This window comes from Paroedura picta, chromosome 4, assembly GCF_049243985.1.
Source record: "Paroedura picta isolate Pp20150507F chromosome 4, Ppicta_v3.0, whole genome shotgun sequence".
NCBI lineage: Eukaryota > Metazoa > Chordata > Lepidosauria > Squamata > Gekkonidae > Paroedura > Paroedura picta.
In genome coordinates, this window is record NC_135372.1 from 81,237,729 (window position 1) to 81,248,354 (window position 10,626).

General features: G+C 43.6%; 1 protein-coding gene across 2 annotated transcripts in view; it reads left to right on the forward strand.

Annotated features, from left to right (window-relative positions):
• Window positions 1-10,626, forward strand: part of LRP8 (LDL receptor related protein 8) — a 224,954-nt gene that overhangs the window by 45,246 nt on the left and 169,082 nt on the right. The gene's annotated exons all lie outside the window — the stretch shown is intronic.

Sequence of the window (10,626 nt, forward strand, 5' to 3'; positions counted from 1 at the left end):
TTCCCTCCTTGCCGGTCTGACGCTGCGGGAGGCGCGAAGCGCCTCGCGCAGTGTCAGACCGCCGCCCGAGGGAACCCCCAGCAGTCGCGTGAAGCGCGGCTGCTGGGGATTCCCTCCTTGCCGGTCTGACGCTGCGGGAGGCGCGAAGCGCCTCGCGCAGCGTCAGACCGCCGCCCGAGGGAACCCCCCTTTCAAAACCCCTTTTTATAAAGGGGCTTTGAAACTAGTATATATATAAATCAGGAGTGATTCAAGGCCAAGTGTAGCTCCTCAACTTGCTGAGTTATCAAGGAATAGCTACAAGTCCTCAATGGGTAAATAAGGCTGTTAGCCCTGATCCTGCAGTGACTCCAGCTCATAGGCAGAAATTGCCTGGTGCTGGGCTGCCAACTGCATACTGCTTCTGCACTTCCCTCTGGGCCCACTTGCTCCTTCATACCAAGCGCAGGCTGGAACTCCCCATCTGTACCTGATGGTGTCTTTACTTTATCGGATGAGTCTTTCTGCAGCATCTGAGGGCTGGGGCCAGCTTCCTCTCTCTCTTCCTCACCTGAGGAAGGGTTGACTGATAGGACAACAACAACAACAACAACATGCTTAGGTGCTGGAGTAACTTCTGGCCGGAAGAAGAGTGGCTATTAAGTTGGGGAAGACCCCCGTGTAGACCTTTTCCCTTATTGTAGGTGATCCCTCAAAGGGGACATACCCTTTCTGTGCCAGTGATCGCTTCAGTAGTATTACGTATACTCTGTTCTTTCCCCCGTACCTCTTCTTATTCAGTTTAGCAATATATTTTAAGATTTTTAATTCAGTTCCTGGCTATTATATTTTGGGGTTATTTATTTTTAAATGCAAAAAAGCAAATTACAATTTTAATGCTGAATGAAAAAACATTTAGAAAATCTGGTTTCCTAGTTTAAGACTGGAAATTCCCCCAGCCCCCATCCAATGTTAAATCAAGATTTTTCCACTGGTGCAAATATTATATATTCTCTTTGTTCCCATTTTCTCATGAAAATGACTTGGATTCACTCTGCTAGGTACCAGTATTCCCTTTAGTATCAAAGCAGGGCTCACTTATCAAGAAAGAACTAGAAGAAAAATGCACAGAAGTCTTTATAGATTTATCTTTTTGGATCAAACATATTCTAAGACATATTTGACAATTGGGGAAACCTTTTGCTTGTTTTTTGTAACGCAACTTATTCAAAGACAAATGGTATTATAACTACTAATTTTCTCTCCTGCAATTCTAGAAGCAGCTCCTAATTTATATATAACCCACTTCAGTGCTTTGCGTTGAAGAAATTTACTATAACCAGTAGGGAAACAATTATAGGTAGCTTTGTCAGCTGGTGGAACAATCCTCAAAAGAGTAGTAGTGTAAACCATTTTATAGTAAAAAAAGAAATACCAACTGAGGACATGCTTTTTTGTTCCCCAAGACTTTTTGTCAGATGTCAATTACTATGTGGGGAGGTGAAGAGAAGGAAGAGCATTTTGACAGAGGCCAAAAATCTGGTTCGTGTCATTCTTAAAATGGACACCAGAAAATGTTGCAGGCTTAATTAAATTACCTGGTGGCTGAATTCAAAATACCCTTTGAGATTCACTGGTAGGGAGAAGCAACCAAAGGAGAGATACTCCCATTGGAAATATAAACAGTAGCAGTTCATAGAATATAGCTATTAAAACCTGTATGCTGAGATCATTATGAGAGAGATTATAAACACTGGCTGCACCACCAGAGCTGGTGCCAGAGGACACTGGTCTGGAGGGATTGTTTGACCTGCTCTCCAGAGCTGCCGGGAGACCTGGCCTTGGATATGCTAGATGAGGAGCAGCCTGGGCCCAGCCAGGCTGAGACACAGCCCTTTGTGCTGGCTTATGTTAAGCCCCAGGACAAGACTCATCCAGGGCTGGAAAACTCGCCAGAGGAGCAGCCCTACTGGCATCAAATCCCCACAAGCCCCAGGCATTCCCCAGGATGGCAGTAACAGCAGAGGCGATCTACCTTGACAGCTATCAGGAGATCAGTGTGCTGTCAAGGTAGATGGGGCACAGCGCAACCTCTTCCTTTGATGAGGATTAGCTCCAGCAGCAGGGCCTCTGGCTGAGGGTTGCCCCACCTGAGAGCCAGTTTGGTGTAGTGGTTAGGAGTGCGGACTTCTAATCTGGCATGCCAGGTTCGATTCTGCACTCCCCCACATGCAGCCAGCTGGGTGACCTCGGGCTCGCCACGGCACTGATAAGACTGTTCTGACCGAGCAGTGATATCAGGGCTCTCTCAGCCTCACCCATCTCACAGGGTGTCTGTTGTGGGGAGAGGAATGGGAAGGCGACTGTAAGCCGCTTTGAGCCTCCTTCGGGTAGGGAAAAGCGGAATATAAGAACCAACTCTTCTTCTGATTCTGGCTATTTCAGAAGGACTTGAGATAGGGTCCTTTGTGGGGGCAATGCATGGCTTGTCCATCTTCCCAGATGACTCCTGTTCTGGTTCACTACATGGAAGCTCTGTTCCTGTAAATCCTGGTTCCAGGCTCTTGGCTTGGTTATTGACCATGTTCCAGCTCTTCAACATTTGGCTACTGATTCCACTTTGGAATCCAATCTGTGTTTTGACTCTTCCCCTGGCTTTTGACCCCAGCTCTGCTTGACTCAGCTTCCCTCCTCATTTGCTCTGAACTCTGTTTCCTTTGGCTCCCAACCTCCCAGACTGAACTCTGGCAAACCCTCAGCCTCAGCACAATCATCTGGCCAAATAGGTGCAGTACAAATATAAATAATCTTTGTATACTGATAACACAAATTTCCTGTCAGAAACTAAGGAAGGCCTAGAACAGCTAATTACAAAAGTCAATGAAGTAAGAAAGAAATTTGGGCTTTTCTTAAATGCTAAAAAAAACAAAAATAATGAGCACTGCAAAAACCAGACATGTCACAATAACAAAAACCGATGGTGAAGAGATCAAATGTGTTTAGGAATTCATTTTTCTTGGGTCACAAACTGATGTGTGTGGCGATTACAGTATGGAAATAAACCGTCAAATTGCACTGGGTCACTCAGCGATTGAACTCCCAGCCTCATGGGCAGAGCTTTAGTTAGATCTATTTCCATAAGTCACTTATGGCTGTGAAAGTTGGATTTAATTGAACCGTGGTGTTGGAGAAGGCTTCTGTGGGTTCCATGGACAGTGAAAGTCACAAATAAGGAAATACTACAGTGCATAGAGTTTGATATATGATTGGTAGGCAAAATCACGAAACTCCGTCTCACTTACTTTGATCATATCATGTGATATAGCTCAATGGAGAAAGCAATTAAGCTAGGATTGGTCAGTGGAAAAAAAGAAACCAGGCTGACAAAGAACACATTGGTTAGACTTGATCAAAATGGACACTGGCCAGAATATTGCACAGCTGAGGGAGGCAGTGCAGGATCAGGTATTGTGGCAAAAGCTAAGCCATGGGATCACCAAGAGTCAGATATGACTGAATGGCTGACGACAACAACAACAATTCATAGCTAGTGTGCTGCAGCTTATTTTAACAGTAGGGTATACATCTTAAAGGAAACTCCACATTTATCGTCTCAAAATAAATTAACACACCTTAGTTACATGATTTCTGTTGCAGAACATCCCAGTTTGTTCCCAGAATGCCTGGCAGTCATGTTGTTATACATGTCAGTGTTTGATTCTTCAAGAGACTTATTGAATTGCAAATCTAGCCTACCTGTCTATTCCCTGTGAAGTGAGAAAGTTAATTTTATAAAATATAATATATATGTGTGTGTGTGTGTGAAGCAGACTTCTCAGCATACTTCAGAGACCTCTGAAGAGTTGTCATGCCTAAAAATGCTTCTTTCTAGCAACAGATAACTTTAATAATTCCAGTAATGACTCTGTCCCTTTGTAATAAGGACTGGTCGATGCATATATGGATGTTGCTTGATTAATCAGTGCCTAGTGACTTGCAATTGAATGTGTGAATTTTGTTCAGAGGAAGCATTTGTGTAATAGAACAGAATGGGTGATGAAGAAATACATCAAGCTCAAGTAAGAGCGGGGAAAATCAATTAATCTAGCAAATGGTACTGGTGCCTTATTTAGTTTATACATATGGGGAAGGTGAGAAGAGAGGGATAAGTACTTTATGTTTCTGGGAAAGATAGCAAGGCTGTCGTAAATGATTGCTTTATCCAGGGGTCAGAATATTGGCTTTAGAAATCCTGACTCTAATCCCCAACAAACCATAGTGTGTCACTTTCTCTCAGGTCATGCTTCACAACTAGGAAATGCAAATGATATCCCAGTTGGTTTGTTGTGGGGAATAAATGCACCAAAACATGTACGCTACATTTTCCCTTTCCAGATAATCTCTGGTTTTGTTAAATAGCAAATAATTTTGTGATGCTTCAGAGTAACTAATTTGTTGTGACTTAAGGTTTTGTATGCCATGTTAGACCCAAGCTAGGGTGCAAACAGTTATTATGGAGGAGCCAGAAGTACTAGCATTTTAAAGAACAGAAGTATAAACAAATGAGTACAAGATTGTTTCAAAAGATTAACTGATTAACTGGGTGTGGACCTTTCTCAGTTGGTGATGAATTGGCAAAGGAACATATAAAGTGTCAGAGAGAAAAATAAGATAAATTGTGATGCCTTCCTAAAAGAAGAGTAAAATGTATCTAGGTTATTGAAGGCTTACAGGAAACAGACATAGAAGTTTGCTGTAGGGAACGCCAGAAACCACTTATGAACACTTAATGTTTTCAAATGTAACACTCAATTTTCTTCAGAATATTCATAGAAAATTATGTCACTGTATCTTACTGTACCACAGTAAAATCTAGGCAACTTTAGAGGAATTAATGAACCCAATAGATCACCATGTTTGCATCAGGATTGTTTATTTTTCATTCACTTAACAAGACAGACTTTGCAGCTGGGATTTCTGTTACTTAGAACTGTTGCTACCACCCTGAGGCTCTATTCATAGGATGCAGAGTGTTTTCTCCTTCCTCTTTCTAGTGAATTTTTATTTTGAGATATACGGTATCTACACCCACACCAGTTTTTATTGGCGTGCGCGGCCGGGCAATCACCCTCCCTGCTGCCGCCGGTCCCCAGCCTGAAAAAGGTTGGGGACCACTGCTATACAGGTTTTCCTCAGAGGTCAATATTAAGTACACACAATGGTTTTAGAAAAACACATACATAAAATATGTTTTTATATCATTTTTCAATCACCAGGGTGGTAAACCAACTTCCTGTGGGTGACAAAAATGTACCAGGGTTAGTACTAAGATTACCAGACTTATATGATCTAAAAATACCCAAATAGTGCAATAACATGGCTCCTTACTATGTTCGTGGAGGACCCTTGCATATCCACTGGATGTTAAATATTCTTATACAGATAAAGGTATTTCAAGGGGCTGTCATTTAGGATTCCTCCCTAATACAGAAATCTAAATTTTGCACATGGAATTAATCGGACAAATAAGCCACACACCAGTGTGTAGATTTAATATTTGCGTTCTCTAGCTGCTAAATCATCTGGTGATATTTGTAGCTGCAGAATCTCTAGGACCTGTATGATAGGGCATAATCATAGCCAAGTCCCAGTATGGGAGGAATTTGGGACTTTCCCCTTCAAATATATAGATACTAGCTATTCCCTGACCTTAATCTTATCAGCGCTCTCAGCTTTTTGTGGGTCAACTGGCACAGAAAAGGAGACGGCCTAATTACTATTATGGCTGCACAGCGAAGGTCTCTCTTGGGGTTTGGTTCATACCTGCCTTCTTTCAACTGTATTAATGCAGAGGAGAATTAGTTTTATTTCTCCTGTCTACCTCCTTGACAGCCAAGGACACCGTTCTGCCCTTGCTTTTGCAGGTTACATTGGTGGACTGGAGGGGCAATCATGTTGCTTGAGCAGCCCTCGTCCGGGCACTTGCAGAACAGAATTCTGTCTGCTGCCCTTACCAGTTACGGTTGGCCATTGTTACTTGGAAGTAAATGTGCTTGATAATTGCGTTTGCTTCTGAAGCAGCCGTGAAAATGATGTCATTTAATTTTACTCTGAAGGAGCAGATTACGGAAGCTGTGGTTTCTCCTCTCAGGAGAAGATGAAGAATACTGATAAAGTTGGAGAATTAATTCTCTCTTCTAGGCATCTATCTAAACAACAATAAAAAAGGTTCTAATAAGTCTCTTACCAATTTTCTTTCTCATTGCATTTCCTGGTCATTCAATTTTGTATGTGTATTGGTTTTGCTTAGAGTGCAGACTGGTATCTCTCCTTCATAACAAAGGCTTTAATTTGCAGTAAAAATTTTTTTTAACTGAGCATGTTAAGTGAGCACAGTGCAAAGTAAGAAATCCAGACTGTGTTCTTGCTTAGTTGTGAGGTAGTATAAGAAAAGGCACTTTTAGTTGAACCATCTTACAGGGTGGTTGTGAAACTCAGGCTTCCTTGAGCTGCTTTGATGTAGTGCACAAATAAAAATAGCTTTTTTCTGTATAAAACAACGCATACTAAGATGGACACTGTAGATTTATTTTTATTCTGACGATTATCTTGATAGTGCAGCATTCATTCTACTCATTATTGAGCCAGTGAGCCTAACTATGTACCGTATTTGCCGGCGTATAAGATGACTGGGCGTATAAGATGACCCCCCAACATTTCCACTCAAAATATAGAGTTTGTTATATACTCGACGTATAAGACTACCCCCTCTTCCAAACACCAAATAAAACGTAAAAGAGCATCGGAAAGGGGGGGGGGAGGAGAGAGAGAGAAAGAGAGAGAGCCATAAAAAAAGAAAAGAAAGCAAAAAAGTATGCTCAGATTAGTGATTACCTCCCTTCCCCCAAGAAAGGCGAGAGTAGAGGGGTAACTCTCTCTCTTGCAAGTTGAGGCTGCTTTTGTGCACGGTGATGCCTTGAACTGAAACAGCTTCCTCTGCTTATTTAACTGCAAACAAAGAGGAAGCGAGCAAGCGAGTGGGGGGCAGAGCAAGGAGTAGAGTTCCCTGTGCGCCAAGCTTTCAGGCCCCAGCACTGGGCTGGCTGTGTTTGCTCTCTTCCTAAATGGGGGCGGCCTCAAAACACCAGAAACTGCGAAAGGGAAAAGGAAAGGGAGGGGGAGCAGAGGCTGGCACCTCCCCCCCCCAGCATCCTCCTCCTTCTCCACTCCTTCTCCACTCGCTCGCCCGGCTGGCCCTTCGGGAGCTCTCTCTCTCTCCCCCTCCCACTTCAGAGTCTTATGTTGCTGCCGCGGCATGATGTGGTGTGCACGCAGGCCCAAGTTTGGCGGGCCCAGTGAGTTCACAAGACAGCAGCAGAGTTGGTGAGCCCAGTGTGGGGGGGCGCCGCTGCCGCCTTGGTGTCCCTTAATTCTGGTCACCTTACACTGTGGGCACTGGGCGAGCATCGGGAGGCCACTATGGGCAGGTATGTCTATCCCAACTGAAGTGCACCCGGCGTATAGGACGACCCCCCTACTTGGAGGCATGTTTTTCAGGGGGGAAAAGTCGTCTTATACGCCGCCAAATACGGTACTCTCTTTCCGGTATCCTTCAAATTTCTTCTCAAAGCCCATTTATTTCACAAACAGAAACAAACATGTTTATATCATGCCTTTGCCCTTTGAAGCCATAGCAGAGCCCTGTGTGCATGCAACATTTCCTCAATTTCTTGGTGCATTAACACTGTGCATTCTTTGTTCGCTGTTCCGTTTTGGACTTTTCAGAGCCAATGATGGCTTTCAGCAGAAGAGTGAGCCCAGGTAGCTCCTGAGGCACTGGTGGAGTTGTTGGGCTTGGTTCTGCTTACTCCTGGCTAGCACTGGCCCGTTGGGAAATCTCCTGTAAACTGACTGGCCACTTCACCCGTGGTATGATTCCTCTTTCCTGTGTGCCATTTTTGGGAGACACACCTAGGATCTGGAATTTTGTCTTTAGGATGGGTGAGCAGGGTACATTTCAGTTCCTGACAGCATTACTCACATGAGAATGAGTTGAAAGACTGGGGTTGTACTGGCAATCTGCAGAGGGGAGTCAGAGGGTGCTGCTGCACCCATGTAAGGAGGTGCACAGTGTGTGGGGGGGAAGCCACATGAGGACTTAAAGCACCTTTCCACCTGCTCTTTGACTTGTCACTCATCTCTGACCCACCCTCCCTCCTAACATTTCAGAGGGAGTGCAAGCTGGTCATTTATTTGGGGGCTGAGTAGCAATTTTCTCCCTCTCAATTTGCTGCAAGCTGTAGCTTTAAGATTCTCCCCCTCCCTAACCTGCTTTAAGGATTGCAAGAGTGAGCGGCCCCTGACCCTAGTGGGTTGGTTGGCCTGCAATTTCATAGAATGACAATACCAGGCAGAGAAAGGGGGTTAAGCTTAAATGGGCACCCTTATGTCATCAGCTGAAGGGACAAATCCTCAAATCAAAACCTTGGGGCAATGATGCTTTCATGGAAGAGGAACCGTTGAGGGTTGCAGCTGTTCTTCACACGAAGTAGGAACAAGGCACACCTCCCTCAAGCACCAGTAAATGCTGGGCAAGGAAAAGGCTGGAAAAGGCTTGTAAGGAAAAGGCTGGGCGGCATATTTGACAGCTCGGAGCCAGGGTGGCTTTGCGTGATATATAGAGATACAAAGAAAGGAGAAGTCTGATTCTTCTAAAACCCGTTAGTTGCCTTGTAGTGGAATTAAGTATGGAATAAGTTTTGTTTTTGCATGTTGTGGATCCCTATTTGGCCTTAAAAAAATAAGGTTAGCGCTTGATTATTCCAGCCATTGGTATCAACTCCCTTATTTTGTGACAGTGTGCAAGAGCTCTCCATCACTGCCTGTCGGAAGCCATTCAAGTGAGGAGAACGGGTTACCTAATGTTAAAAGCTAAAATGGACCCATTTTCCTACCAGAATTATGAATGCTCTCCCCAGATTGTAGATTGTACCCTGGGGGGGGGGCATATGGCCCCTGTTAAGAGTTGCTGACCTAGAAAATGGTGAGTGCTGCATTTGGCAAGCCATCTGCCAGGCATGAAATGAGTCCAAGGTTTGAACAGGTTCTTCAAATGGGCGTGCAGCCTCAGTAGCAAGGTGTCAGTGTGATGTGTGGCTTTGAACTTTTTCTGTGCCATGAGTCATTTTTGTGGGATCACTTCCTTTCCTTGGTCTCAATAGCTTAAGGTCTCTGCACGTATCTTATAGCATTCTTTCACTGGTAAAAAATGTTCACATGCTGATCTAACAGGGGCTGTGTGCTTCCCTCAGGAAATTTTCATTAAGATACCAGCAAGTGTTATATGAAGTTCTCTAACGAAAGCCCAAGGCTTTCCACTACAGAGGTCTGATGAGAATTCACAGGTCTGTTAAATCCTTCTGTTACAAGTTTTTTTGCGATGCCTAAGCCAATGTGGCAGACTGCAGCCTTCATTCACAGTTGTAATTCTTTTGATACCTGTACTTTGCTGCCTCCATGATTCACCAAGAGGAAATATTCTGTAAATATCTAGTGATAGTATGAGAGGGTCAGAGAATATGGGGAACTCTTTGTTTTATCTGGCATGCACAGAAGTGCGCTGTAATGGTGACTTAGTTGTCTTGGAGTACTTAGGTGCTTTTGACTGCCCTTATAAATATCTGATGATTGATGTATTGTTGCTTCGTTTAATAATATGAGAGTCCAGTTTCCCATATTTCTTAAAATATTTGGTTTATACTGCCCTGGAGGGTCTATAAATCAAACCTGCTACCAAATCTAATTTTGCTAGCTATTTTGGTGATATGGGGAACAGATGCAAGATTGTAGGCTAATGGGCTGAAAGATAATTTGATGAATTTGAATGTTCAGCTCAAACACTCACTGGGTGGCCTTGGGGCACATTGCTGCCACTCACCTTTACACTATAACCTCTGACCCAAGTTCTTTGGATAGGGTTTGGGGGGGGGGAGGTAAACCAGCAGCAGCTATCGAAATATGGCCATGTATTTATGTAATCTGTAATTTATGTATTGCATTTTTTTCTTGCTGGTTCTCTTCAGGAATTCACAGTAACCCTTGCTCTGCTCCCTACTGTCCTGTGACGAAGGTAAAGCTGAGAGAGACTGACTGGTCCCAAGTCACCAGCTGAACTTAATGGCAGAGTGGGGATATGAGCTTGGGTCTCTCTGGGTCCCCCAGAATTTTTCTAGTATACTGCATTAATGCTTGGTGACACCTCCAGATTAATGGATATGCTGCATCCTGGTTTCAAAGTATAATTCAGTAAAAAAGCATTCTGGATGTTCTTTCCTTTTATGGGATTTTTTTCCTTCCTCACAAAGCAAATTTGCTACTTTTCAGTCAATGTTTTTTTTACGTAAACTCATTTTAAGGATCTATGCCATTTGTGCGAGCAAAACTTCATTTGACCATATAAAATCATGCTCACTGTACTTATTTAGTAATTCATCTGCCTACTGATTACTACAGTATGTCAGCAGCTCTTCAGGAGGACCAGAGGAAGTAGCAAGTGGCATTGTTTTTATGCTAGATTAGCGGTAAAGCTTGTTGCACAAAAAATGCACTGGGCTCTAGGCTGCTTATGCTCACTTTCAGTGCTCCCCC